The following is a 25,384-nucleotide window of genomic DNA, read 5'->3' as shown; positions in this document are numbered from 1 at the left end:
GAAATGGATACATTCCTGGACACACACACTCTCCCAAGAGTAAACCAAGAAGAAGTCAAATCCCTCAATAAACCAATAACAAGTTCTGAAATTGAGTTAGTAATTAATAGCCTACCAACCAAAAAAAGTCCAGGACCAAACAGATTCACAAGTGAATACTACCAGAGGTATAAAGAGGAGCTGGTACCATTCTTCTGAAACTATTCCAAACAATAGAAAAAGAGGGACTCCTCCCTAAGTCATTTTATGAGACTGGCATCATCCTGATACCAAATCTGGCCGAGACACACACACAAAAAAGAAAATTTCAGGCTAATGTTCCTGATGAACATCGATATGAAAATCCTCAATAACATAGTGGCAATCCGAATCCAGCAGCACATCAAAAAGCTTATCCACCATGATCAAGTTGGCTTCATCCTTGGGATGCAAGGCTGGTTCAACATACACAAATCAATAAAGGTAATCCATCACATAAACAGAATCAATGACAAAAACCACAGGATTATCTCAATAGATGCAGAAAAGGCCTTTGATATAATTCAATGCCCCTTCATGCCAAAAACTCTCAATAAACTAGGTATTGATGGAACATATCTCAATATAATAAGAGCTACTTATGACAAAGCCATAGCTAATATCATATTAAATGGGCAAAAGCTGGAAGCATTGCCTTTGAAACCTGGCACAAGGCAAAGATGCCCTCTTTCGCCTATCGTATTCAACACAGTATTGTGCCGAGACCAGCTCAGTCAGGAAGACCCTAACGCAGCCATGCTAGAGGAATTAAAGACACACACACAGAAATATCGAAGTGTGAAGTGGGAAAGCAGGGGTCTCACAGCCTTTAGAGCTGAAAGCCCTGAACAGAGATTTACCCACTTATTTATTAACAGCAAGCCACTCATTAGCATTGTTTCTGTAGATATTAAATTAACTAAAAGTATCCCTTATGGGAGACGAAGGGATGGGTTGAATTAAAGGAATAGGTTGGGCTAGTTAACTGCGGTAGGAGCATATCCTTAAGGCACAGATCACTCATGCTATTGTTTGTGACTTAAGAATGCCTTTAAGCAGTTTTTCGCCCTGGGCGGGCCAGGTGTTCCTTGCCCTCATTCCTGTAAACCCACAACCTTCCAGCATGGGCGTTATGGCCATTACAAATATATCACAGTGCTGCAGAGATTTTGTTTATGGCCAGTTTTGGGGCCAGTTTATGGCCAGATTTTGGGGGGTTTGTTCCCAACAGTATTGGAAGTTCTGGTTGGAGAATCAGGCAAGAGAAAGAAATATAGGATATCAAATAGGAAGAGAGGAAGTCAAATTGTCTCTGTTTGCAGATGACATGATTGTATATTTAGAACATATACATATTTAGAACATTTAGAAAACCCCATTGTCTCAGCCCCCAAACCCCTTAGGCTGATAAGCAACTTCAGCAAAGTCTCAGGATACAAAATCAATGTGAAAAAATCAGAAGCATTCCTATATACCAATAACAGAGAAGCAGAGAGTCAAATTATGAGTGAACTCCCATTCACAATTGCTACAAAGAGAATAAAATACCTAGGAATACAACTTACAAAAGACGTGAAGGACCTCTTCAAGGATAACTACAAAACACTACTCAAGGAAATAAGAGAGGACACAAACAAATAAAAAAAAATTCCATGCTCATGGATAGGAAGAATCAATATTGTGAAAATGGCCATACTGCCCAAAGTAATTTATAGATTCAATGCTATTCCTATCAAGCTACCATTGACTTTCTTCACAGAATTAGAAAAAACTACTTAGATTTCATATGGAACCAAAAAAAGCCCCTAGAGCCAAGACAATCCTAAGCAAAAATAACAAAGCTGGAGGCATTACACTACCTGACTTCAAACTGTACTACAAGGCTACGGTAACCAAAACAGCATGGTACTGGTACCAAAACAGACATATAGACCAATGGAAAAGAATAGAGGCCTCAGAAATAACACCACACATCTACAACCATCTGATCTTCAACAAACCTGACAAAAACAAGCAATGGGGAAAGGATTCCCTATTTAACAATTGGTGCTGGGAAAACTGGCTACCTATATGGAGAAAACAGAAACTAGACCCCTTCCTTACACCTTATACAAAAATTAACTCAAGACAGATTGAAGACTTAAACATAAAACCTAAAACAAAAAACCCTAGAAGAAAACCTAGGCAATACCATTCAGGATATAGGCATGGGCAAAGACTTCATGACTAAAATAGCAAAAGCAATTACAACAAAAACCAAAATTGACAAATGTGATCTAATTAAACAAAATAGCTTCTACACAGCAAAAGAAACTATCATCACTGTAAACAGGCAACCTACAGAATGGGAGAAAATTTTTGCAATCTATCCATCTGACAAAGGTCTAATATCCAGAATCTACAAGGAACTGAGACAAATTTACAAGAAAAAGACAACCCCATCAAAAAGTGGGTGAAGGATATGAACAAACACTTCTTCAAAAATTACATTTATGTGGCCAACAAACATGAAAAAAAGCCCATCATCACTGATCGTTAGAGAAATGCAAATCAAAACCACAATGAGATACCATCTCATGCCAGTTAGAATGGTGATCATTAAAAAGTCAAGAAACAGCAGATGCTGGCAAGGATTTGGAGAAATGGGAATGCTTTTACACTGTTGATGGGAGTATAAATTAGTTCAACCATTGTGGAAGACAGCATGATGATTCCCCAAGGATCTAGAAACAGAAATCCCATTACTGGATATATACTCAAAGGATTATAAATCATTCTGTTATAAAGATACATGCACCCATATATTTATTGCAGCACTATTTGCAATAGCAAAGACTTGGAACCAACCCAAATGCCCATCAATGATAGACTGGATAAAGAAAATGTGGCACATATACACCATGGAATACTATGCAGCCATAAAAAAGAATGAGTTTATGTCCTTTGCAGGGACATGGATGAAGCTAGAAACCATCATTCTCAGCAAACTAAAACAGGAATGGAAAACCAAACACTGCATATCCTCACTCATAAGTCGGAGTTGAACAATGAGAACACATGAACAGAGGGAGAGGAACATCACACACTGGGCCCTGTCTAGGGGTGGAGGGCTAGTGGAGGGAGAGCATTAGGACAAATACCTAATGCATGCAGGGCTTAAAACCTAGATGACAGGTTGATAGGTGCAGCAATCTGCCATGGCACATGTATACCTATGCAACAAACCTGCACATTCTGCACATGTACCCCAGAACTTAAAGTAAAATAAAATAAAATAATGTGTATATATACATTTATATATTTATATGTATATAGATAGACATAGATATAGATGAAGATATAGTAAGTCACAATCAGAACCATATGTTTCAACACTGGACTATATTCTTGTTTGTCCATAACTGTGTATCTCTTATCTATTTTATGATTGCTTTCATCCATGTAGGTAGATCCCTACAACTAGACTGTAAGTTTCACAGATAGGAATCAGGCCACATAGCTGACAAATACTAATGAACACCCAGCACAACCCTTAAGGGCAGAAGTGTTAGACACTCCCCGCCAAAAGAAGAAATTACTCTTTTAACAATTGTTCTAAATACATGTTAATTGTTTAGTGCATTTGAAATAGAAGATGGAATTGAAGCCATATGATCTTAGAGGAAATCATTCTCAATTACTTTTAAAACCATAACTAGTAATGAGTTTTCAATTTAAATGGACATAAAGTTGTTAGAAGTAAATTTTCTGGGCCTGGCGCAGTGGCTCAAGCCTGTAATCTCAGCACTTTGGGAGGCCGAGACGGGCGGATCACGAGGTCAGGAGATCAAGACCATCCTGGCTAACACGGTGAAACCCCATCTCTACTAAAAAATACAAAAAAAAAAAAACTAGCTGGGCAAGGTGGCTGGCGCCTGTAGTCCCAGCTACTTGGGAGACTGAGGCAGGAGAATGGCGTGAACCTAGGAGGCAGAGCTTGCAGTGAGCTGAGATCCGGCCACTGCACTCCAGCCTGGGCGACAGAGCAAGACTCCATCTCAAAAAAAAAAAAAAAAAAAAGAAGTAAATTTTCTGATCAAATCAGGTGGCTTTTCTATTTGTATTTAAGAGGCTAGCTGGCATCAAGCAGTCACCAAGGCAGTCCATCTGGAAACTATTTTGTATTGCTGATGCTAATATAAAAAAGATAGAAACAAAATGAGATTTGATTAATTGATTTAATATATATACTTTAATCAAGAATTGGCAGATAAAGGGATTCATTAAAAAGTATACAAAAGTTCATATTGCTCAAGTGAATACAATTAATATCTTAAAAATTTAAAAAAATATTTGGATAGGACACAATGAAATAAAGAATAATATTGCTATAGGTGTAATATTTTGTCAATAAATTCAAGAACCAAAATTATATTCCCTGTTTAATCTTAGTTTTTAGTCCCTAAATATCCCAAAAGATACCTTGTGAACTAAATAGAGAGGCACAGATTACAATGGGAATGAGTTAAAATGATAGTATGTTTGTTACAAAAATTTAGCAAAATTTATGGGCTTTATCAGAAAAATAAAGGCAAAGACAATGTAAAACAAAAGCACGAATCAGATGCAGTTTTTCAACAACTAGGGCAGATTAAACAAAGTAGGTTTATTTTTATAAGCATTTTCACAGCTCAAGCAACCTAAATTTAAGGAGCTCATAGGACCTTCTTACAAAATAAAAATTCAGCCTCTAAATGACAACTACTTTTTGGAAACCTAAATAAGGAAATTAAAACCAAATAAGTTATGGGGCCAATAAATTATGGTTCAAGGAGAGGAAATTAGCCTGCGATTTTTCTGCTAGATGAAAAAATACTATATACATACATATATGTGTGTATATATACAGATATATGTTTATATAAGTAAATATACATAAATACACTTTCTTCTTCTTTTGTAGTTTATAAGACTGAATTTTTACAAAAAAAAAAAAAGAGGAAGATTAAGATATCATCCAATGCTAGCATCATTATATATCTTGAACTCAGACAAAAGTGACAGTGACTGCATGTCTCCCTTACCTCTTGTCAAATTCTAACTTCCTGGTAATGAAATGTATGAGCTGTACCCATCTACCACTAGACTTCATGGATAGCTCTGTTGATTTGAGAAAACTTGAATTCTGAAGGGGTAGAGTTGCTGACAGATGTCACATCAGACTCTCACGTGAACACATACTATTAGTATATACTAAGGGAAAGAAAAAGGATACTCTTATGTGTTCAGTAGTGATGTGAAACTGGATGCTCTCATCTCCAAATAAAAACACGTGGCTTCCTTTTCTTTCTTTCTTTTTTTTTTTGTTAATTGGCTAATTATATTGGTTAGTCTGTTTATGAAAATAGGAGAGTATGATTTAGGGATGCCAGGCAAACATTCCCATCTAAATTATCCTGGGTAGTCTGGAATCAGAAGAGTGGGTCTCAGCCCCAATTTTGAAGTCCGTATGACCTTCATCAGTTAGAGTATCTGATTAAGATTCAAATTTCCTATTTGTAAATAACCAATTTCCTATTTGTAAAAAACCAATCAGCTAGATAACTTCTAAGATGGTGTGTCCAAATCTAAGCTTTTCTAAATTTGCTTAATAAAGGCATTCAAATTCTCATGAAGATAGGGTCAGAGCATGGACTTTGGAAAGCTAAGAGGGTCATTTGAAGCACCTTCAATGTCCAAATCAGTAGAGATTTGTATTCTGCAACTTTATTTTTCAAGTATATATAGCAGCAAGTCAAATAAATTTTTTTAAATGACAGCTTAGCAGAGATTTTTAGTTTCCTTTAAAATGCCTCACTTCTAAAAAGACATGAATTATTATCTTCTATGTAAATTATGAAATAAGTAGAAAACCAATCCCAGATAGCCATAATCTATACACTATATCACTTAAAGGAAATAATGGGGAGAGGGAGAAGATGCTGCACACACATGTAGAGTGGTTAGAAGCTGTCTTCTGAGCACTAGTCTTTCTGTTGCATCAACTTTTTTTATCTGCCATGGTAGGCCTATCTCTCAGGGATGATGTGAAGTTCAGGAGTGAATTAAGAGACTGTGTGTGGGGCTAGGAATGGGGCAGTCAGTGTTTAGCCTTAGTGAAGGAAAATCCATATTGTTGAGTTCATGCAAGGCTCTGTGCTCACCCTGTGGGACCTTTGTTCATAGGCCCATTCAACAAGCATTAAGAGTAGCTGGAATTAAAAATTGACTAATATCCATGGGTCAGGCGTTTTTACTTATTGATTAAAATCTTTCTCCACAGTGAATGCCCTCTGGTGACAATTGCATGGAATATATCTGTTCCAAGAAGTTCATCCACATGTCCCTCCCTATTTCCTCCTTGTTACTATTTTTTCAATGTTGTTCTTTCCATGTCCCTGACCAACTAATAACCTTATTGGCTGCTCTTATGAAGCAACATAAATCTGTACCTGCAGCCATCTCTCTTTCCCTACCAACTAGACAACTAGGTGTTCTGTTCCTTTGGAGGACTTTCCTTAATTCTGTCTTTCAGGGTCACCTCTAAGTAGAGCTATAATCACTGGTTATCTACTTTCTGGAACATGTCAGCCTGCTATACTGAGCCCTGATTGCAAGTTAAGCAAAAAGTGGGCAAAGCACTAGGAGCAGAATCTATGGGATACTGAGCCACACATTCATTCAATTTAGTAGAGCCTCAGATATGCTAAAGCTCAATCTTACATTCCATTTTTCATTTAATATTGGAGCATCATTGTACTATACAATTTAGTAATTGTAGATCATAATGTAGGTGGTTCAAATTGCATAGTCACTGGAAGTCCATTGGTGAAGTCTTAAATCTCTGCTGAAGCAAGCTAGGAGCTGGTTTGCAAATGGAAAATGGTTAAATCAAGAGGATATGATCTTACTAAAAAACCCTAAGGGCTTTCCTATCAGGGGTTGCCAGGTATTCCATAGATCCTCTCTTCCTGCCACAGACTCTCTGAATACAGATGGGTCTTCTGGCTCCTAATGCCTGGGTGGCAAGGCAGTTTACACTGCAGCTGCACCTGTTAGGAAATGCTCTTGACATCACTCAAAACTGCCTTATGGATTACCAACAAATAAGTTACAGCAATATGTTCAAACTTAATATATGTGACTTCCAATATCCAGAGATCCACAAAATTGTGCCTCTTCCTTTGTGGTGGGCATTACAATGTGTGTCTCATTTTAGAAGGGGCATCACAACAAGCTCTAGACTGTATAGGTGCCTAGAAGCTTCACTGAAAGATGAAGAATATGTATATATTACTAGCCTTTTCCTCACTAAGGCATATATATATACACATATACATATACATATGTATATATATTTGACTTGTCTTTGGAAAGTGAATGAATGTGATACCTATTCACTTTGAATGTGGAGAGATGAGATCATAGTTTATATTCTGTAATAGAATCACTTATTTGCATTTTAATGACATGCCATGGAAAGGCTGCCATTCTAACATTAGTAAAAAATGCATTAATGTAAAATGGCAACATTAGCCTGAGATTTAAGCAACAGTGAGTACGTATTCACATTATTCAAAATGTGTGAAGTGTGTGTCTGTGTGTGTGTGTGTGTGTGTGTGTGTGTGTGGTCCCTTTGAGATCTACTTTTACATTTTATTGCTTTTACAGCCTTAGAATTATTTGTGAGGAAAATATGTGTGCTAGAAAGTGATTTAGTGCATTGACTGGTGGCTCCCCAAAAAAGATGTGTTCCCTTCCTAGGATCTGTGAACAAGACCTTATTTGGTAAAGGGCTGTTTATACATGTGGTTAAGCTAAGCTACTTGAAATAAGATTATCCTGGATTATCCGGATGGGCCCTAAATCCAATGGCAAGTGTCCTTATCAGAGACACACAGACGAGAGGCACACAGAGAAGAGGAAAAGCTATGTGAAGACAAAGACCAAGAAAAACCTACAGCCTGTAGAAGCTGGAAAAGATGAGAAGGGATTCTTTCCTAACCTTTCACAGGGAGTGCAGTCCTGCTGACACCTTGATTTCAGACCTCTGGCCTCCAGAACTGTGAGAGAATACATTTCTGTAGTGTTAAGCTGCCAAGTTTGTGGTAATTTGTTATGGCAGCCCTGGGAAGCAGATACAGACATCCATAAACATTTAACTTCAGCACATTTTCTGATGGAAATGATGCTATGTATTTGGGACATAAAAAATGATTATGGCATAATGTCTTTTCCTAGAGGGCAAACAGACACATCTACAATTAACTCAGTGTAGCAATGCTAAGTTAGCAGTATAAGGGGAGCACAGAAGAAGTGATAACTTTTGGCAGGATTATTCAGGAAATGTCAAGTGGTCTGATGCGGTTGGAGCAAAAGCATGCATGACAGAGAGGGACAAGAGATGAGATTATGAAAGAACATAGAGGGAAGACTGAATACTCTCGATTACTGTTTTAAAGAGTTTACGACTTCATCCTGTGGGTTTGGAATAGTCAACCTTGAATGACAACTATTAGAGACAGGTAGACAGTTGCTGTCTGGAGTTTAGTGTTTAGATGGATTGTGAAGCATATCGGGCTCATTTATTCACTCATCAAAAATTTAGTGAGAATATGTTATGAGCCAGTACTATGAAAACGACTTGGAATGGCAAAGTAGACCCCGCCTTCGTTGAACATATAAATGAAAGGAGAAAAAACCATGGGCATGTGGGGAGAAGACATGTTTACAATTCGTTTACCAGCTATGCCTTAAGAAATGGGGAGCTATTGAGGGCTTGCAACTGAATAGTGACCTGAATATAACTGCACGTCATGGAAATCACTCAGTTATTGGGAAGAATGTATTGCTCTGAGAAGAGAACAGAGGCCAAGAGATCTACAAAAGACTATTGTAATAATCTGGGAAGAAATTATGAGGACTATCATTAGAGGAAAAGCAATGGGAATGGAGAAGAATTATCAGAGTAAAACTGTATTCCAGAAGCAACACTGATAGGGTCCTGTATTTAACTGGGCACAGAGAGTGAAGATGTTGCAGAAGCCTCCGATCATTTTAGCTTAGGTTAGTACCGATTGAAGACACCCCTGATTGTAAAATGCACCATTATTTTGTGTATCACTAAGATTAAACTCTGACATAATACTTTATTGCTTAGAATTTTTATGTTGAACCACCTGAAAGAGCTATTTTAGATTTATTTAGACAGAGGTTTTAGAAGTCATATTTCACTCTCGTGGAAAGGAAAATGTAAGCAAAATAAATCAGTTAAAATATTTCTAAAACACTTTTACATTCAGAATCTAATTCTTACAAGTCTTTTACACAGAATTGTCAAAATCCATATTTTTCCATATACTATTGTCCTCAGTGCCAACAAGAGTTCTCCACTATTGTTTCTGAGATTTTCTTTGAAGTTGTAAGCTTTGATGTTGGCACTTTGTTGACTTATGAGAAGGTGTCAAAAGAAAGCTTTTAGACAATGTCTAGGAGTTATATGACTTCAAGCAATTCTTAGAATTTTTCTTGACTAAAACATCAAGGAATTACCATTGTTCAGCCATATCAACTGGAATAAGTACGACATTCATGCTTGTACTAGCAATGAAAACTATATTACAACTGTGTCCTAAGCCAACAACAATTGCAAGATGTCATCAATTTAAGTCACATCCTGATTCCAGAGATGTGAAAATGAGGGGGAAAAAGTGCACTGTAGAATTGATAAAATATGGAGAATGGTGATATTAAATAACATAGGCAACACAGGGATGGCAAAGATTCAAATTAAATCATTTCATTGTCATTTAAGTGGAAACATAAATGTCCTACATTAACTCTAAGAAAAGTATTGCGTGATAGTGGAGATTTTGAACATATGCTTCCTTAAACTATGTGCTGTAATATTTTAGTGAGATTACTTTGGTAAATTGATGAGTTAATAAAGTGTATGCCTATTTGACTGAAATGTATACTGAAGCTCCCTGTATTTCCTTTCTTAGATACTCTTCTAGGGAGTGTAATATGTACCTTCTTTGACAAATCACACTTGGGCCAGTCTGCAGGATGCGCAGAAGCACTCCTGGCTGCTCTTGTAAAGAACCGGATCTAAAGAAAAGGGCAAGCCTCAAAGGTACACTCACCAGGCTCCGCTTGACACCTAGAAGGTTTTCATTTTTAAAAAACCATTAAGCTCTGTTAGATTTGTCAGAGCCTGTACAAAAAGTACTTTTTAAAAAATGAAGGTTATTTAGGCTGGTTTCCATTACCTGCCATTTGAAGAACTTTAAGTGACAATCTAACCAGGGTTAGAGGAAACCAGACAGTGAAGAAGAAATTTAAACTGTTCTCTACTTTATATTACTTTTTAGTTAGCAAAGTTTTGCAATTAGTAGTCTCATCTTGGACTCATGTATTTCAACTACAGTTTTTCTGTTTGTTTTTCCTCATAACATTAATAGCAGTGAACGAGGAAGTAGTTATTTTTAATTTCAAGTTGACACCTTGAAAACATAGTAAAACAGACGGTTTTTCAGCAAAATTTAACTTACATGATAAGTGGGAGTGGATGTCATGTGCCCACTTTTGAGTGTTAGACAAAACTAAGTTCAAAGAAGAGCATCACGACCTCCTCAGTGTGTGAATTTGGCAAGTTACCTAACTTCGTTGAGCTTTCATGTCTTTATTTGCAAAATGGATATACCAATATTTTATTTGTTTTGATTAAATAAGATAAATAATATAAAATTCCTTGTACATAGAAGACACTTCTGTAAGTAGTAGCTACCATATCAGCATCAAATAGCGCAGCCATTAGAGGAACTCCTTGGTTTACACAGGGCATCTTTACCTTTGGGGTCTGAAGGGGCATCAGCAAGTCAGTGTAGATAAGACTTATGTGCTTTGTGGCTGGGCGTGGTGGCTTATGCCTATAATCCCAGCACTTTGGGAGGCCAAGGTGGGCAGATCATGAGGTCAAGAGATCGAGACCATCCTGGCCAACATGGTGAAACCCCGCCTCTACTAAAAATACAAAAATTAGCTGGGCGTGGTGGTGCGCACCTGTAGTCCCAGCTACTCTGGAGGCTAAGGCAGGGGAATCACTCGAACCCGGAAGGCGGAGATTGCAGTGAGTTGAGATCGTGGCCACTGCACTCCAACGTGGCGACAGAATGACCCTCCGTCTCAAAAAAAAAAAAAAAAAATTTACGTGCTTTGTTATTTCATACATATTCATATGAACATATTTCATATGTTCAACCTAATATTATTGAACTTGTTCAATATGCCAGCTGGCTACCTGCTGTTTTGCTTTTTCCGTTACTGCTTTAAAAATGTCATAAAAATCCATCATTGCGGGTATAAGAAGCCAGTTTGGATAATAATTTTTTTAGTGCTTTTCTTTCCAATGGTGTTTTATTTTTTGACTATCAAAATAAGTTGAATTGTTACTATAGCAAATTATAAAAATTATGGAGCAAATTTTTAAAAGCATAAGAAACAACAAGTGATAAACAAACTGTGAAGTACATTTCCATCTTTATTGACATCACTGGATCCTACCTTGTGTATATTGGTGGTATGATGAAGAAATAGTGGGAAAGCAGTCCCTATGTCTGAAATATTGCCGTTTCCTGTGCGTTGAATACAACTCAGTTTAGAAAGATGGCTTAGATGCTGAGACTACGTGGAGGGACAGAGGTTCTAGAAAGAGGAGTTGAAGGTTGTCCCAAGATAATGTTTAATTATCTCATACATTGCATTGCGCCTCTAATGTTTTTGGCTGAAAATGAGACATGAACACATTCAAAATGTGGTATGATTTATTATTCTTGGCAACTGTTGAGATTCTTAATCCCACCTACTAAAATTATACTGACAATTTTCAGAGTTACATGTCACTCACCGATAAAAACCAATTTGACTTTAGGTACAAACGTACTTGTCCTTCCAACAATAACTCTTTTTTTTTTTTTTTGAGATGAGTTGTGTGCATTTTGTGGGGACAAAGAAACAATGCAAGTAATTGAAAAGTGTGATTTATGTATGTAATTTAATTTTCATTTAATGGCCAAAATTCAAAATGAGAACAAATTCACTGTTGTAGTTTGATTTTAGGTTTTTCAAACAAGGTTGTACATCAAGTGTCTTAACTCTGGTGTATATAAGTTAAACAAAGACAAAATAAAGAGAGCTTTACATTGATTAGGTCTCCCCTTTATGGAATTCAATCATTAACAGTCACTTTTAATTTTATGTTTGCCAAAGCTAGAACAAAACCAAACACAATTGATATGTATTAGAGAAATATTTAATGGTAAGAAATGACCTTGTATTTTTAGAGAAAGATATAAACAGAGGTGTGTGTGTAGTGTGTATGTGTGTTGGGGGATAAGTAGGTACAAAAATTTTAATCTTTAAAAATGCATGTGTTTCAAGGAAAGGGTGGAGAAGCCGATGAGAAGCAAGTAGAAACGTGAATGCATTGGTAATGTTGGAGTTCAGAATACAATTAGATAGACATTTTTGAAGATAAATTTGCTTACTTTTTTGAATAACATGTTTACTTCCTGAAATGCAAGTTACCTTTTTTCTCCTTCAATAAAACTTGTTTATCTTGTTCTACAGCAGCCAAAGGCTCAGAGAGAAATAATTTCTCCAGAATGTTTTGTTCTAGAAAACAGGGTCATTTAAACACTTGATAACCTGCTGAAGCCTCGAACATTTGTAGCCTCTACATAGATGAAAGGATTTTCAACCTTTTGATATTTACTACCATTTCATCTTTAAAGAGAAGAACACTTGCCTAATTATATTTTTTTAAAGAAATATGGATGTTATTTAACCACTGGGTTGGAATAAATTTGGATATTTCCTTTGTGTTCTGTGAACCCCTACCCTGCTGCTGACTGAGTATAGACAAGTAGTCTAACATTTCTCAAAAGGTATTCAGCAGTACACTAGCCCTTTATACCATGTTCTTTAAAAAAAGTATTGTGTGACTTAAATGAGTTTGGGATACATTGTGAAAAATGGTCTCTTTCTCATTTCTTATTTTTAAATGCTCCAAGAAGCAGTGCTGTAATGAAACATATTTAGCTTTAACATGGCAACTCCAAAATGTCCTTGATTATTAACATAAAAAGAGAGACAGAGAGACAAGACATAGTCTGTCTTTACGTACATTCTACTTTTCTTCCTCATCATAATGTTTTTTTCCTCTGCTGACGGGGCAGAAGAGAAAAGGAAAATACCAATGTCTGTTTAACAGACTGTCTTGGTGAGTGACTATAATTTCTGCTCAGGTTATTCTCCTCATCTTGTTGTAAAAGAAGTGGTGGCTTTATTAAGGGATTCACTCCCAGCAGCTCCTAGCTTTGATGGCCCATCGGAAACTCAGGTATAAGTTTTTGCTGACTGGTAGCTGGCAATATCACATTGTTTTCCTCTGAAGCATGTGCTTCTCTGTGTTATGTTGTCACAGTCCCTTGCAAGGCTAAAACCCCAATGTCATCTACCCACTGAGGCCAACTCTTGAGTTTCACTCTTCCATGGGAACAGGTGACTTGGAGAAGGGGAAGTCCTGGACCATTTCACCTGGTTCTGCTGAATGCCACCTCTCAAGATGCCTTTCAGAATGGTGGTTGGTCCCCAAACCAGCTTTTCCTGAACTCAGAGCATGGACTTTTGGTATCTTTGTTTCTCTGCTGTGGCTCCCAGGCCAATTCTAGCACTGATCAACTAACAACTCCTTGCTTCATGAACAATGGAAATAATAACTCAACAGTTTGCCCAGCATTTTACAGAACTGTTTAACTGAGGAATCCCCATTTTCACCCTAAAAACGTTTTGGGAAATAGTGCATTTAGCCATATTAGGGATGATAGAATAAAATATACCAGTTATACACTTCACACCATAAACTTCTTTTGCAAGAAGTCCAAGAAATGAAACTTCTCTTTCTCCCCATGTTCTGTCACACTGTGTTTGGAAATCCTAGCATCAGTCTCATTAATCCTCTCCAGGGTTGTGTTATGTCTTTGAGAGATGCTGTGGCAATAAGGTGATATGGTAATGGGGAGAGGGACATATAGGATACTGCTAGGATGTTAATTGATTTAGTCAGCAAGGCCTTTAAGGTCTAGGCAAACGTTTCATCTTCTCTGCTACTCTTAGAACCTGGGATTCCCTTTGGGACACTGCTCAAGATCCTATTTGTCTTCAGCCGCATTCTCAGAAAGTTATTCAAAGCAACACCATTTTCTCCTCCCATCCCTCTGATTCAAGGACACTTTGTCAAGTTTCCAGGCATTTTTCTCCCTCATGTTTCTGTCCTAGATATTTAATTTATTTTTTTAAATCTTACATCCCTTCTCTGAGACTATAAAGACTATCTTTTATTTGTCTTAATAGGGGGAATGGAAAGAAGGAAAAACTGGGACAGGAAATATACCATAATAGCAGAAAAAATATTATCTTGACACATTCTTAAAAAATTGTTTTTCTGTTAATAAATTTTACTTTTCATCTAGATATCCTCCACCCCATCTCAAGAGTGTGAGACATATGTTTCTGTCCTCAAACAGATTTTTGAGGACTGTAACTCTTTAATAGCAGTGGCTGGCTGTGTGGTGATCTTTCCCCACATGTGGAATAGAGGAGCCTCATTATAGGAGAGACATTTCACCTCCTTTGTCTGTGGGTCAGTATGTGTTGCCTCAGGAGGGTCACAGTCCGGCTTCATAGGAAGCTCAGCTATAGGTTCAAGTGGAATGTTCCTTGTTTGGAATAAACCCTCAGCAGGCCTCACATAATTGGTGGGTAGTTGAGGCAAGGAATTGGAGGTGAGGAGCAATAGGCAGTTATCCAACCTGACTCCACCTGTAGCTTTGTCTTCTTCATAGAGTTCAGACACCTGGTGCCAGAAAACAGATGCGACTGAGCCTGGCTCTTGGCGGGCAGTGGGACTCCACTCTCTGCTCCTGGTCTCGTTTCTTGAGACTCCCACAGCCACCTGTATCAGCAGATCAAAAGTTGCAGCAACTGACACCTCCCTGACTACTATATCCTCATACATGAAAAGATTAGCCCTGCGGTCTTTGAAAGGAGAATGTTCACCCTTAAAAAAGTCCATCTGCTCCATAATCAGGGCAAAAAGAAGAGTAATTACACTTTTCTAAATCTCAGAAATATGATGCTGTCATGTCATGCTGAGCAGAGTTCTCATGAGGAACTCTCCCCTTAGTCTTAGTGTCTCCGTTGGTGCCCACAGGCTACCACATGGGAAGCAACTTTAGTGTTTGCCCTTTTGAGGGAGCACAACTATTGCTTTTCCTTGGGCCAGGTTTGGGAGTCTGGTCCATCAGGCTTCCCACAAAGCTAGAAAAATGCCAGTCAGGACTTACAGGTGTGCTGAGAGCTCATGATATTGCAAGAGCCTGAGCCAGTATTCCTGGAATCACCCAACTTGCGCTCAATACTTTTTTTTTTTCTTTTTTTCAATTCAGCATTGAATATAAGGCTTTAAAAATCATCTTTAAACTTTGCATTTTTATTTTCTTGGGAATCTGACAATTTAGTGATGTCAGCAAATTGATAAGGCTACACTGACCTTTCTTCCTTTTCTGTGCCCAGAGTTACAGGGCATTTTATAGAACTCTATGACCAGTCTCATCACAGTCAACTGGTATTTCTGAAATCATTAATAAATGATGAGATCTTATAAAGTGGTGGTTAACAATGTAAGCTCCAAATTGCTTGGATTTAAATCCTCAGTCTACAATATTAGAAGTGTAATCTTGTACAAGTTAATTAACTGCCACATGCTTTATTTTCTTCATCTAAAGTAGTTGTATCCACCAAAAATGTACTTATGATGAAAATGACACTGAAAATTTCAGTGACTAATAATGCATTTGTAACAACATAAAAAATCAAATACTGAGGAATAAACTTAATAACATAAAATACTTGCAGACCCATAAAATTGTAAAGTACTGTTAGAAAAATTGAGATAGACCATGTTCATTGATTGTATTGAAAATTGTTCTGTAGATTAAGTGCAACTCCAATCCAAGTGACATCTTATTTTGTTCTTTGTAGAAGTTGGCAAGGTAATCCTAAAATTCACATGGTAATGCAAAGAAGTAGGGATAACAAGACCATTTTTGAGAAAAAGAAAAAATAATTAGCGGACTTTGTGATGTTAGCCTAAGGACAGACTAATAGACTACTGGAACAGAGTAGAGAATCCTGAAACAGAGCCACACATATAATGACAAAAATAAAAGCCGTGCAAAGCAGTAGGAATATGGTGGTCTATTCGATAAATTGTACTGCATCAATTAGATATTTATTTGGGAAAAATAATGAAATAATTTCTACTTTAAACCTTGCAAAAGATCAAGGGATTACAAATTGAATATGAAAAGTAAAGTAATAAAATTTCTAGAGGACACTAAAAGAGCATAGTTTCATAATAGGGAACGATTCTTAAATAGAGCACAAAAAACACTAAACATAAAAAATGATGAATAAAGTATACAACAATAAAATCAAGCACTTCTGGTCTACAAAAGATACAATTAAGAGGGATATGACAGGTCGCAAAGGGAGAAATACTTGCAACACTTGTAAGTGGTAAAGAGTTTGTGTCCAGCATATACAAGAAACTCCTACAGATCAATAAGCAAGTGACAGTACAATAAAAGGGAAAAGATCTGAACAGATATTTCACAAAAAAGACACATATAACTATATGAGAGTCTTCTTGAACCTTAGTCTTTAGAAAAATACATATTAAAACCACAATGAGATAAATCTTAGTATATATATATGTACTTTTATGCCCACCTAGTATGTATATATTGTGTATAGTTTTTTATATACTGCTGGATTCTATTTGCTAATATTATGGTAAAAATTTTTGTGGCTATATTTATGAGGGGCCTTGGTCTACTGTATTTCTCTTGTTTTGACATCATGGTAATACTAGTGTATTAGTCTGGGTTCTCCAGAGAATCAGAACCAATAGTATCTCATTCTTAAAAAAAAAAAAATCAAAACAATTGAATTCATGGAGATAGAGAGTAGAGGAATGGTTAGTAGGTGCTTGTAAGGGTAGTGGGGGTCAAGTGACAGGTGGGGATAGTTAATGGAAAGATTAAGATCTGATATTTGATAGCACAACAGGGTGACTATAGTAAATAATAATTTAATTGTACATTTAAAAATAACTAAAAGAGTATAGTAGGATTGCTTGTAACACAAAGAATAAATGCTTGAAGGGATGAATACCCCATTTTACATGATGCGATTACTACATATTGCTTGCCTATATCAAAACACCTCATGTGCCCCATACATATACACACAAAATTAAAATTAAAAATTTAAAAAAGAACCAATAGGTTCTCTCTATATATATGCATTTTAGGAGATTTATATTTAGGAGATTTCTTTCTCTTTTATATATACACACACACACACACACACACATAAATATATATGTATGTAAATGTATATATTTGCATATACACACATGTATATGTACATTTATATATATATTTATATATAAATATATAATTTATATATATTTAATATAAATATATATAAATGTACACATACACATATGTGTGTACATACAAATATATACATATACATACATATAGTTTCATAAAATAAGTTGGGAATATATGTGAGGATATTTATGATGGGAATTGGCTCACATAATTATGAAGGCCAAGAAGTCCCACAACATGCCATCTCCAAGCTGGAGAACAAGGAAAGCCAGTGGTGTAATTCAGTTTGAATCCAAAGGCCTGAAAACCATGAAAGCCGATGGTGCAACTTCCAGTCTGAGGCTAACGGACTGAGAACCATATATGTGAGGAGGAAATGCTGGTGTTAGTCCTGGCATCTGAGGACCAAGAACCAGGAGCTGCAATGTCCAATGGCCGAAGGAGATGAATGTCCCAGCTCAAAGACAGGAAAAAAACAACAACAAAACTGCCCTTCCTTCAACTTTTTGTCCTCAATGGATTGTATCATACTCACCCAAATTGGTGAGGACAGATCTTTTTACTTAGTGTATGGGTTTAAATGCTAATCTGTACCTACAATCACAGACACACTCAGAAATAAAGTTTTGCCAGCAATCTGAGCATCCCTTAACCCAGTCAAGTTGACATATAAAATCAATCATCACAACTAGTTTCATAAAATAAATTGGGAATAGTCCCATTTTTTCATATTTTCTGGAAGAATCTTGTGTAGAATTGGTGTTAATTCCTCTCTAATTCAAGAGTTTGGCAGAATTCTCCAGTGAAATCATATGGGAATGAAGATTTCTTTTTTGGTAGTTTCAAAATTATAAATTCCATTTCATTAATAGTGTAAACTAAAAATAAAATCTTAAGCCACCAATGACTGAACGGACCCCCTTTTAGCCATGGGGACCTCAGAGAAACCTTAAAACCTGAGTTCCCAGTTATGATGGGAAGGGGGGTTAGACATGCCTCATTTTACCCCTACCCTTTTGGAATATAGATACAGCTGAGCAGAATTAATGTTAAAATAGAGATCATAAGACAAAACAGATTATTTGTGACAATAAGATACCAAATTACAAAGAGGACCTAAGGCCATGTTAGGCAAGGATTAAGTCAGGCCTGCAGGCCAGACCATCAGTTTTGCTAAATAAGTCATTTTACTGTGGCTGACTCTGAGATGGCATAGTATCTTAACTTACATACTCCTTTTGGATATCTCCAAGTTTCAGACAGAGCCTTACTCTTTAACTAACTGCAAATTAAAGAATCTCTGAATCCACCTATGATTTGTAAACCCCTGCTTCAAAATGTCCCACCTGTTTGGGCCAAACTGGTGTATACTTTCCATGTACTAATCTATGTCTTTGTCTGTAACTCCTGCATGTCTAAAATATAGAAAACCAAATGTAATCCAACTGTCTTAGGGCCACTTACTCAAGGCTTCTTGGGTTTGTGTTTTTCCCAGGCCGTGGTTACTCACATTGGCTCAGAATAAACCTCTTAAAATATTATACAGAGTTTGATTTTTCTGTTAACAATAGAGCTATGCAAATTATCTACTTCATATTATCTATCAAATAATCTGTTTGTGGTTTTCAAACAAGTAATCCACTTCACCAAGGTGTCAAATTGATGTGTGTAGAGTTGGTCACAGTAATTCCTTATTATGCTCCCAGTGTCTGGGGGAGCTGTAGTGAGATCCCCTGTTTCATTCCTGATATTGATAATTTGTATCTTTTCTTTTTTTATTTCTTCAGTCTTTTTAGAGGTTTGTAATTTTCACTGATACTTTCTTTTTTTTTTTTTTAAATTTATTTATTATTATTATACTTTAACTTGTAGGGTACATGTGCATAACGTGCAGGTTTGTTACATATGTATACTTGTGCCATGTTGGTGTGCTGCACCCATCAACTCGTCATTTACATCAGGTATAACTCCCAATGCAATCCCTCCCCCCTCCCCCCTCCCCATGATAGGCCCCGGTGTGTGATGTTCCCCTTCCTGAGTCCAAGTGATCTCACTGTTCAGTTCCCACCTATGAGTGAGAACATGCGGTGTTTGGTTTTCTGTTCTTGTGATAGTTTGCTAAGAATGATGGTTTCCAGCTGCATCCATGTCCCTACAAAGGACACAAACTCATCCTTTTTTATCGCTGCATAGTATTCCATGGTGTATATGTGCCACATTTTCTTAATCCAATCTGTCACTGATGGACATTTGGGTTGATTCCAAGTCTTTGCTATTGTGAATAGTGCTGCAATAAACATACGTGTGCATGTGTCTTTATAGCAGCATAATTTATAATCCTTTGGGTATATACCCAGTAATGGGATGGCTGGGTCATATGGTACATCTAGTTCTAGATCCTTGAGGAATCGCCATACTGTTTTCCATAATGGTTGAACTAGTTTACAATCCCACCAACAGTGTAAAAGTGTTCCTATTTCTCCACATCCTCTCCAGCACCTGTTGTTTCCTGACTTTTTAATGATAGCCATTCTAACTGGTGTGAGATGGTATCTCATTGTGGTTTTGATTTGCATTTCTCTGATGGCCAGTGATGATGAGCATTTTTTCATGTGTCTGTTGGCTGTATGAATGTCTTCTTTTGAGAAATGTCTGTTCATATCCTTTGCCCACTTTTTGATGGGGTTGTTTGTTTTTTTCTTGTAAATTTGTTTGAGTTCTTTGTAGGTTCTGGATATTAGCCCTTTGTCAGATGAGTAGATTGCAAAAATTTTCTCCCATTCTGTAGGTTGCCTGTTCACTCTGATGGTAGTTTCTTTTGCTGTGCAGAAGCTCTTTAGTTTAATTAGATCCCATTTGTCAATTTTGGCTTTTGCTGCCGTTGCTTTTGGTGTTTTAGACATGAAGTCTTTGCCCATGCCTATGTTCTGAATGGTACTACCTAGGTTTTCCTCTAGGATTTTTATGGTATTAGGTCTAACATTTAAGTCTCTAATCCATCTTGAATTAATTTTCGTATAAGGAGTAAGGAAAGGATCCAGTTTCAGCTTTCTACTTATGGCTAGCCAATTTTCCCAGCACCATTTATTAAATAGGGAATCCTTTCCCCATTTCTTGTTTCTCTCAGGTTTGTCAAAGATCAGATGGCTGTAGATGTGTGGTATTATTTCTGAGGACTCTGTTCTGTTCCATTGGTCTATATCTCTGTTTTGGTACCAGTTCCATGCTGTTTTGGTTACTGTAGCCTTGTAGTATAGTTTGAAGTCAGGTAGCGTGATGCCTCCAGCTTTGTTCTTTTGACTTAGGATTGTCTTGGAGATGCGGGCTCTTTTTTGGTTCCATATGAACTTTAAAGCAGTTTTTTCCAATTCTGTGAAGAAACTCATTGGTAGCTTGATGGGGATGGCATTGAATCTATAAATTACCTTGGGCAGTATGGCCATTTTCACGATATTGATTCTTCCTATCCATGAGCATGGTATATTCTTCCATTTGTTTGTGTCCTCTTTTATTTCACTGAGCAGTGGTTTGTAATCAGTTCTTTGTTTCAGTTCTTGTTTGACTTATCTTTCTCTTTAAATTTCATTTATTTCTGTTCTTATCTTTGCTATTGCCATCTTTTTTGATTACTTTGGGTTTCCAATGCTTTTCTTTTTCTTTTTTTCAATGCTTTTCTTTTTCAAAGCATTGGAAGGTTCTAGATATAATGTTAGATAGATATAATGTTCTAGTTTCTTGAGGTGGGATGTCTAAAATTATTTCAACACAACTGTATGTTTAAGATTTGTCATAATAAAATGTTGGGATGAAAAAGACTCAACTCAGGCATTAGGCCCTTTGAAGTATCTTTCCTGACCTTCACTGCCATTTCTACTCTAGTATAAGATTTTCTATTTTCTCCTGTCTTAAGCTCTTGTAATGCCTTGCACATATTTTGACTATTGTATTTTAGTTATCTAATTGCATTTGCCTTTTCCATTAAACTTTAAGCTTCTCAAAGGTATGAACTATGAAAATTACCTTTGGTACAGATGCTCCTTGACTTGTGATAGGGTTACATCCTGACAAACCTATGGTAAGTTGAAAATACCATAAGTTCTAAATGCATTTAATATACCTAACCTAGTGAACATGAGAGCTTAGCCCAGTCCACCTTAAATGTGCTTAAACACTTACATTAGCCTACAGTTGGGCAGAATTATCTATCTATCTCTCTATATATGTATATTCAAGGGTAATGTTTAGAAATATATTCCAAAATACAAAATGTTTCTTAACAGCCCTAAACTGGAAACAATCTAAGTGCTCATTAATGATAGAATGAATACATTATAGTAAAATGCAACAGCAATAATAAATCTCACAAACATAATGTTGATTGAAAGAAATCAAATGTGTAAAATAATATATAATGTGTGATTCAATTTATATGAATCTTAAAGTTGAGCAGAACTAACTGATGTTAGAAATCTGCATAGTGGTTATCTTTGGGAAAGAAGGAGTTTGTGATTGGTCGCAGCATAAAGGAACCTCTGGGGTTCCTAACCTGGCTGTATTTGATTTGTGATAATTCATCAGACAGAATACTATGATTTTATGTAAATACTATGTGTAATTTCTGTATGTACATTATATAATTGAAAAGCTGTTTTTTATTTTTTGTTGTTGTTGTTGATCCTGAATATTCTTTTTATTATTATTATACTTTAAGTTCTAGGGTACATGTGCACAACCTGCAGGTTTGTTACATATGTATACATATGCCATGTTGGTGTGCTGCACCAATTAACGCATCATTTACATTAGGTATATCTCCTAATGCTATCCTTCCCTTCTCCCCCAGCCCCACAACAGGCCCCGGTGTGTGATGTTCCCCTTCCTGTGTCCAAGTGTTCTCATTGTTCAATTCCCACCTATGAGTGAGAACATGCGGTGTTTGGTTTTTTGTCCTTGCAATAGTTTGCTGAGAATGATGGTTAAAAGCAGTTTTTTAAAATTGATAAAGCCTTCAAGAGAACTTGGCATTCATTGTTTATGAGGAAGACTTCAAGACACTTCTACCAATAATTGATAGATAGACCAAATGGAAAAACATGTTGAGGATACAGAAGATTTGGACAATAAAATTAATAACTGTACTCAATAACTGGAGAAGACAAGAAATGCTTATAAAATTTAATCAGATATAATGTCTTAGCATTCTATCTATACCTTAAATCTTTTCCCTTCTCTGGGGTTCAGGCTGTTGGTTTATAAAGGCCAGATAATCACAGTTTGCTTTCTTTTTATCCTGTGACATATTCTCTAAATCAATGAACTCAAAGTAAATTGCTTGAACTGTGGAACAGAAAATGAGAACTCTGGATAGAAAACAGTTAGAAGCTAATATCTCAAAATATTTCTTAAACACTTATCTTATACCAAGCACTGTGTTAGCTTTTAGAGATACAGAGATACATGATACGGGATTCCCACCTTTGAGAAATTAACAGTCTAGTAGAGGAGACTGATATGTAAAATTATGATATCCATTGGTGTACTGGAACTGACATAAAGGCTCATGAGAACCAACTGTTAAGCATTTGGGATTTTTTTGCCAGCCAGTTGTTAAGCCATTGATAGCTTTAAATCAGTTATGGTGGATGTGTTTATACCATGGAAATTGACAAATGCTACAAATCTGGGCTTCCCATCCCCCTAGGGAGCTTGTTTACTAGCACACTACTGATTATATCATAAAACAACCTGATAAGTGTTTTGCAGTGCAAAATGAACCATGTGTTGTGGGAACACAGAGAATGTATCAATCAAGGAGGAGGAGACAGTTCTATTCCACTAGTAGAAACCTATCCCACTAGATAGGCTCAATTTGACTTGTCTGAAAATAAGTGAACAGAAGTTGGTCAGAATTATAAAAGTTGCTGTGATATTTCAATTAGAGGGGATTGGATATGAAAATTCTGGAGATACCAAAGAGTCATGTGTCAGGGACTGGGCTGCAGCATACGCTTGTTTAGGTTGTACAATACACAGAAGCATCATATCTAATGGGTTTTAATTCATATCTATTTCATTTTTCATCTTGCATATTTTCACTATAACTGTGTTTAATCCAGAGATGGGTGATTTATATATTTATGGCAATTTTCTGGAATTTATTATAGCAAATAAATGAAACAATCTTGTTTCTATAGAGTTAGTTTTGATTGTCCTGTTTTGACTTAAAAACATAATGCAAATTCAATACAGGTCTCATTGATCTATTGTAACCTGTGTTTCTAAAAGAGGAGCTTTTTTCTCACTAGTAGAGGGGCATAGCTTTACATTACAAAAAATTACCTGATGGCTTATTCTGGATAATTATAATGCTTCATTTTACAGTTAATATTATGTAACATTACTCTACCAGAAGATTTGCTGAGTTCCCAGTTTAAATATACAAGCACTTTCACTAAGAAATGAAGCACATGTAATCTTATTCAATAACTAATATTTATTTAACAATAATAATCCTTTTGTTGTAACAAAATCCAATAGGAGTAACAACTCAATTTGTTGTTAAAAAGAAAAAAGAAAAAAAAAGAGGGGAATCTAGAGTGGATATATGACATAATTGCTGAGAGAACCATCCAATGACTTTATGTGAGTACATGAGAGTATGGAATTCATTGTGTGGGGCTTTGCAGTCTTCAGAAAATTTATACTTAATATATACCCATTTAAATACATTTTTATTAGCAACTTTATGAATGTCATCTGAACAGGTCCCAGTTGATGACTTCCACTATTTGCATAACTTATTATTGCCAAATTATTAATCGGTAATGGTTTAGGGAGACTGAAATAAACTGGCAATATTTAATTTTATCTCCAGAAATGTAGTGATGTATAAACAAGACAAATTACTTAGTGCCATAGTTCTGAATGATGGCTGTGGGATACAATCCCCCATGACCTGCCCCCTTATACTTATGCCTGTAATAAATGAGAAAATTCCCACAAAGGTGCTGCATGGGTAGGCAGCACCTGGCCAGGGAGAATAGGATTGTAAGGTACCAGTGGTCAGGGAGTGAGAATGGGGGAGGGGGGCTGAAGAACTTCCATCTTATGTGCTAGTTGCCTGAAAGTTAAGATAGAATATTTTCTATTCAGTCACCCATTTATTTCTCATTTCCTAGTTGCCTACTATAGATGAACTAAATTCTGTAGAAAATATATGAAGCACAGAGTAGGGAAACGAGTAACATAGAATTGAATTAATAAGTACACAAACACTTACGTAAAAACACTCTAACCCTTACAATCACAAGGGCTCTGGAAAATGCTCCTGTGGTTAGTACACATTAAATATCCAAACACAACAAGTAAGACAAAATGATGTGAATGTATTATCTAGAGGGCCTATATGAAACAAGGATGTTAAAATTACATTAAAAATAACTTCTGTTTTTATGTACCTTTTTAATAAAATAATCTTTTTTAAAAATTATTAATGACAGTTTTATTTATAGTAGAACCACTTTGTTCTTCATTTTCAAAGTGAGAAACCAACCATAGGCCCAAAGATATGTATGGAATATCTAAGGTCATATAGCTTGTGACAGCAGAAATACATCTTAATTTCTTGGTGGTTGTCATACTGGCAGTGATTCCTGCGGATGTGGGCATTTTCCTTTTCATAATATAGAGTGAATTTTTCTGGGGGCCATCTATTAAAGGTGAGTAGTCAGTGAGTGGAGGAAATCTTGCCACCTGGTTGGAGGCCTAGAATAGTTTGCTGAATGAAAAGGAGAATTCCCCCAAAATTACCTGGATACCATGCCTAT

General features: G+C 36.3%; 1 long non-coding RNA gene across 2 annotated transcripts in view; it reads left to right on the top strand.

The window, feature by feature from the left end:
• Positions 1–25,384, top strand: part of LOC105477917 (uncharacterized) — a 106,061-nt gene that overhangs the window by 34,876 nt on the left and 45,801 nt on the right. For both annotated transcript variants that reach the window (XR_011625970.1, XR_985016.2), the window contains exon 4: positions 10,041–10,171. This is a non-coding gene — a long non-coding RNA (uncharacterized lncRNA). The remainder of the gene's footprint in view (positions 1–10,040; positions 10,172–25,384) is intronic.

The sequence above is a fragment of the Macaca nemestrina genome, chromosome 7, assembly GCF_043159975.1.
Source record: "Macaca nemestrina isolate mMacNem1 chromosome 7, mMacNem.hap1, whole genome shotgun sequence".
NCBI lineage: Eukaryota > Metazoa > Chordata > Mammalia > Primates > Cercopithecidae > Macaca > Macaca nemestrina.
The sequence above is the reverse complement of the archived record's forward strand: the minus strand, read 5'-3'. Positions and strand labels throughout refer to the sequence as shown.